The sequence below is a fragment of the Zea mays genome, chromosome 8 (genome assembly GCF_902167145.1).
Source record: "Zea mays cultivar B73 chromosome 8, Zm-B73-REFERENCE-NAM-5.0, whole genome shotgun sequence".
Lineage (NCBI taxonomy): Eukaryota > Viridiplantae > Streptophyta > Magnoliopsida > Poales > Poaceae > Zea > Zea mays.
The window spans coordinates 10,808,914-10,814,910 of record NC_050103.1 but is presented as its reverse complement, the minus strand read 5'-3'; the positions used below and the strand labels follow the sequence as shown (position 1 = coordinate 10,814,910).

General features: G+C 45.0%; 1 long non-coding RNA gene and 1 other non-coding gene across 3 annotated transcripts; both read right to left on the bottom strand.

The window, feature by feature from the left end:
* Nucleotides 1-315: 315 nt before the first annotated feature.
* On the bottom strand, nt 316-1,660 carry LOC100192882 (MIR159aHG). 2 transcript variants are annotated; one of them, NR_160036.1, is made up of 2 exons: nt 613-1,660; nt 316-521 (listed from the first exon to the last, which is right to left on the bottom strand). It is a non-coding gene; the product is annotated as an MIR159aHG (long non-coding RNA). The 2 variants fall into 2 exon arrangements; NR_160035.2 differs by having other exon boundaries at nt 316-1,660.
* MIR159a (microRNA MIR159a) lies at nt 1,132-1,377 on the bottom strand. The gene has a single exon (NR_121068.1). It is a non-coding gene; the product is annotated as a microRNA MIR159a (primary transcript).
* Nucleotides 1,661-5,997: the final 4,337 nt, after the last annotated feature.

The window sequence follows — 5,997 nt, the reverse complement described above, 5'->3', positions numbered from 1 at the left end:
ACCTCAGTCCTCATATTTTGTACTGATAAGAAATAATGTCATCCTATTTGAATAGAACCACTTTATTTTAAATAGCAAGAGGGTTTCTAGTCACTCAATCAGCACTAAGGACGTGTCCTGGTACACAGGAAGATAAAAGGATGACTACCGGCGCGACAACATCGAACATTTGAGAGATTTTTGACAAAAAATGAACTAAAAACGAAGCTATTAACGATCAGATTCTGACAACCAGATGCCGATCCTAACATCTGACCATACGCATGCGATGTACGTGGGCATTGTTTCGAACCAAAAGGGCAACGGAATACAACATGCTCATCCACCAATTCGCGATACAGTGTCCAAGCGATACATTCCGTATTTCATACAAAGAATCTCAGCTTTCATCACAATTTACACCGCATTATTATCGCCTATTCGCCTTCAGAACTCCAAACCGCAGTTCCGGAGTCCAAACAGAATCGTCCTGCTGGAACGACGTCCTTGCATCGCGAAGCGTTGCAGCAGCAGTCCTAGCACTGCACATTACATGTCGGTCAGAAAGATAAACGAAGCTCCCTCCCATGACACGGAAGCACCAGCGGGCGGCGACATGCGATGAAACCGGACCTGGCCTGCAGGCGACGCCGCCGAGCGCGAGGGGTCGAGCGCTGAGCCAGCATGACGGCGAATCTGCCAGGTGCCGGGGGGCGTTGACGAGGTGGCATGGGGAGGGAGAAGCTGACGGGCGCTCGCTGCACCCAGATCCAGGAGCGCCACCGCAAAGGCACACGCCGCCGGTACGAACAGGAAGCAGAAGAATATAGTATGACAAGAAATAAAACGAGTGTTTGACATAGACTACCTGTACCGAACGGCCGGAAACCTCACCGGCGAAGATAGGGTATAATAAAGCGACGCAAGTACGGGTACCGATACCAGTCGACCACCAGGGCATGAGGGCAGCACCAGCAGCAGCAACGTGCTGCTTCGTTAAACTCCAGCACGGATAAGCACGGCCTAAAGAATCTTAGGAGAAACAGCAAATAGCACAGGAGAGGAGAAGAAAACAGTGTAGCGAGGCTACAGTGAGCCACCACGAGCCTCGGATCTCAGGTCCCAGGAAGGACGCAACAAGCAAAAAAAAATGGAGGGGTGGATCAGGATGCAGAGCTCCCTTCAATCCAAAGAGCGGCCAGCAAGGGGGCGGTGCAGCTCCTCGGTCATGCAAACCACAAGCCTATCTCAAAGACGAGAGAAACCCTCCCCCATGGATTACATATATACACATGATGAGATAGGATAGTGGGAACCATGAACGAGCAGCGGAACCAGCCCTTCGGAACGACCCTTCATTGGAATGATAGGAGCTCCGCTTCAAACCCAAAGCATCGATCTGCCCCCGTTCGGACCGGTCAACACCAGCAGGGCCAAGAAACGCAAGCGAAAGCGCAAAACAGCCGGCCACGAGATCTATGTGCGGAACACCGTAAAGTACTCGGACAGAATAGAGAAGCAAATAACCGATGATAGTATATATGTATGTATAGAAATAAAGAACAGCAGATGCGGGATAGAGTGACGACGAGAAGAAGAGGTATAGAGGTGCTATGAAAAGGGGAATCTGGGGAGTGAGGGAACTGGCCTATACTAATATACTATTCGGCCCTTGCTTTGCTGTTCATGGGTTGAAGGGACGGAGACGAAGGGCTACTTTTATAGAAGCCGGGGGGAGGGTGGGGTGGAGAGGGCCGCCTGTTCGGAAGGTGATCAATTCCATTTCTACTCCTACTATATTTAATTATTTCACCGTTAGCTTTCCTTTACTGTGTTGTTTAGGTAATAAATAAATGTGTATACGCGTTGCAGCAAAATATTACCGCATATAGGAATCAGACTATCAAGACTCATTAATTCTGCTTCAAAATATGTATTGAAATCGAATTTATGGGGATGTTTGATTCCCACATAAAATTTAGTTTGTGTCACATTAAATATTTAAATATCAGATATAAATATTAAATATAAGTTTAATTAGATTTAATAAGTTTTTCTCGTCTTTTAGTCTTTGTAATTAATTTTATAATTAAATTATATTTATTACCTATTTTTATTATTGAAACATTCGATATTACAGGGCTCAACTTTACTTTAGTAAAGTGAAACTAAACACAATATTTATTATCGATAGACACGAGTTGTCATGAGTCTACGTCATATCAACGATAAAAAAAACTTTTTATTGTCGTTAGGCTATCTCTATGTTATATTAACAAAAGTCAGATAAAAACTTTTTTACTGAACCTTGTCGATCAGAATTTTAGAAACCATCACTTAAATTTGGATGAGATCCGGACCTCTAGAGACCTAGTTCAAGGTATTAGGTCGGTTGTTCTATAGTTGTGGAAGGTGTAAGCTTACAATAAGGAACTAGGCTATGTGGCTACCTAGCTACAGACCACCCCTAAGAACGTGGACCTATCCCCTCGACCCAGTCCCTAGCAGTTTGATCCCTGTTCAGCATCAAGGGGTCCCAAACTAAGCGACAAACTAGTTACATAACTCGGATTTCATGATAACAATAGAAGTGAGCACGTGAATGGGGTAGAGGGAATGATATGTATAAATAGGAAAATGAATCGATACATAAGGATTGAACACTAGAGACCGGGTTTATGAGAGCAGGCCTCACCAAGCTGGACCAGGTTTATGAGGACAGACCTCATCGGGCTGGACCACAGATAAATGTTATCCTATTACAAAGGAGGAGTTCTTTCTCATGCTACATTACATGTAGAACGTACAAGGTTGACCTAACCGCTCGAGCGACGTTGAGCGTTAGACTCCATGGTTAGGGAGCAGTGTGTGTTGTGTCCATGAGAGTAGATGGTGAAGCTTGGTCGGTGGCCGACGACGACAACCCTAAACGCCATGGAGCCTGGCTAGTGTCCGACGCAGAGGATCGCACAGGTCTTGGCGCTCCCCTGAAAGCCTACCGGCGCGCGTGGTAGGCCCCCATGGCACCCATGTAACTGGCAAGCCACCTCCAGCGATGTCATGTTGACGAATGGGTAGCCCTCGTTGCCCTCCTTCATGAAATCCATAGGGAGGTAGAGGAAACCATAATGTTGACCTTCCCCCCTACATAGCACGCCAAATGTTGGAGAGTAAACTGCAGTTGGGTGGCGTAATGCACCCGCCTAATCCTAAGAACATGGGGCAACCTAGGGTTTGCTTGATGAGGTAGGTGAACACAAGAACACACAAGGATTTAGAGTGGTTTGGGCTGTCAGACCATAATACCCTACTCCATTGTGAGTTGTATTATTGAGAGCTTGAGGAAGCTTAGGACTATATGGAGATGTCTCCGAGGGAGTTCAAGTGAGCTTATCCTCGAGCTTGGGAGAGTCCATGGGGGTCAAGTTTGTCTCCCCTTGCAATGCATGTGCCCTCCGTTTTATAGCCTAAGGGGAGCACCTACAAGGGAGCTCGATCCCGACAAGTGGGCCCAGGAATACACTAATATGGAGTGTGGAGCAACGGATAGAGCTGGTGGACCAAGGTCTTCTCCTGTGGTAGACAAATATCTTCTCTTCGTCATTGTGCCGGTCCTCTAGCTAGACTCGCCTCCGTCTTGTCCTATTGTTGTGTGGGCGAAGGCTCTGGTGTTGGCTACGATGTAGACTGGCTCGTCGACTTGTGTAGGGGAGTAGATGGATGGTGTCATCTTGTCCCCTCCATTGTATCCATCGCCTTTCTTTGTAGAGGAAATAATAGAAGTCATGATGAGAGTCGCTCATGCACGACACGGATAGTCAATGGTCTTCACCTCGATAACGTGCGGGTTACTAGCACGACCCAGGCCTTGCAGACTGCACATGTCGGTCATTGTTGTGGATAGGCATGCATCCTACCCACATTTAATGTGGGCGGCCCCCACACCAGACGCACGCGTCGGGCGATGCCTGGTGCTTTCGCCATGCTCCACAGGCCACGTGTTGTCACTAGATCTTTGCATGAGCGGAGAGCAGGGGCCGGGAATGCATGCAGACGTGGCACCCCCAAACCTCTCCAGACCGGGGTCCGAAAGGCACTTATAGAGGCCTGAGTCTCATTTGTAATGGTCTGGACATGCTGCACCACCAGAACACCCCTGGTTGGAGGTTCGGGTGGAATACATAGAGGTCCAAAACTGTCCCATAGGGGTTCGGACCCAGGGGTGTAGTCAAGAGAGTGCTTTTACTCTACGTCGGGGATCTGGTGGGCCCTTGCGGGGTTCATGACTCTGTTGTGGGGGTCCAGACCCTTAGTCAGACTAGACTGCCTATCGCCATGTGACTACAGATAGCCACACGGGTGCCACCTAGACACAACAGGAGTGGGTATACTCTGTCTGGCCACGTGTGGCTACAAGATCGATGCACACACTACATAGTGGTCTTGAGTGTCCTCTATTCTAATTCATGTGTCTGGACACTTAGCTAGATTTGTACTATCAACCATCACACATTTAATGTGTTGTACCCTGGACTTATCCATTTGCTGATTGTTCGACGTTGTTACTGACTACACTCAACAAATCCAGTCGAACAAAATAAATCATATTACCGTTGTTCAACGTTTGTTACTGAATGTTCGGAGTTATTACTGTCTCCAAATGTAACTGAATTCAAAAATATTTAAAGAAAAATATATTATCTAGTTGCTGATTGTTCGATTTTATTACTGATTATTCGATGTTGTTACTGACTATATTCTTAAAACAAATTCAGATAACAAAAAAATCTATATGCACATATTACTATTATATACACATATTACTATCGTTCGATGTTATTACTGACTACACATGAAAGTAATTTAAAAAAAGTAAAAAAAAAACTATAGTATATGTTTGATGTTTGTTCGAGGTTATTACTGTTTTTTTACATGTATTTCTGATTGGTAATAACTGAGAATACACGTATATTACATTACTTTAAAAAAATATACTATGTACATGATAATATGCCTACAAAAACCGTTTGCTGACAAAATTATATTGCGAATAAACAAAAATTATAGTATCGTTACCTCACCACAACAAATTGTTTTCTGAAAACAAATAAAAAACCTGCAGATAAAAGTTTTCAACTAGAAATATACAATATGCATAATCCAGTAATAACTTGCACCCCAAACCCCGTATACAAAAACAAAAAATCTGGAGAAACTGCGTTAAAAATCAAAACGATGACAATGGAGAGAAAGTGGGAAACCCTACCTGTAGCGACCCGCGATGACAAGTCCATAGCAACAACTAATCTCCTTTAATTCCCGGATAGGTGCAGTCGAAAAATGTGAAAACCCTAGGGGCAATTCGGGGCGGCGTTGGACAATGGTGCGAAAATAGGAATGGATTTCGAAAAATGGAAAGCGGCTAAACCCTCGGCTGGAAAAAAGAAACCATGCCCCTCGCTTTGTTGGATCCGTATCGAAATGGTGACACCGACCCAGGTTGAGGCGATACGGCCGCACCAGCTAGGCAACACACCCCGTAGCTGCACGCGGTCGGACAATCGTGTCGGGTGATGCTTCACCTTAGGTTATATATATAGAGAGAGAAGGAGAGAGAGAAACATGAAATTAAAATCTATCATACATTTATATAAATCAAAATATTGTGTTTACAATCATATATGCATCACACATTGTATATAGCCTTCTAATATCTGATTTTCTATCATTCGCTGCACCCGATGCTGCACCTTAGATAGATTCTTCTTTTACGTACATTGCCTTAATAACTAAATGGCCTAGTAAGCTGGCGGAATGTCAACGGCAAACATGATTTTTTTTTACTGTTTTGAGCTCAATAGCTAATTAGCACTTAGCAGCATCTAACAAAGACGGATGATGAGATCACAGGAATCCACACTCCAATGTTTGATCGCTACGATTGTTTGATGGACACGACTCGCGAGATGCCGCTGCTGGAAGCCTAACTGCTGAAGGGCGAAACGTGCACCGACTTCA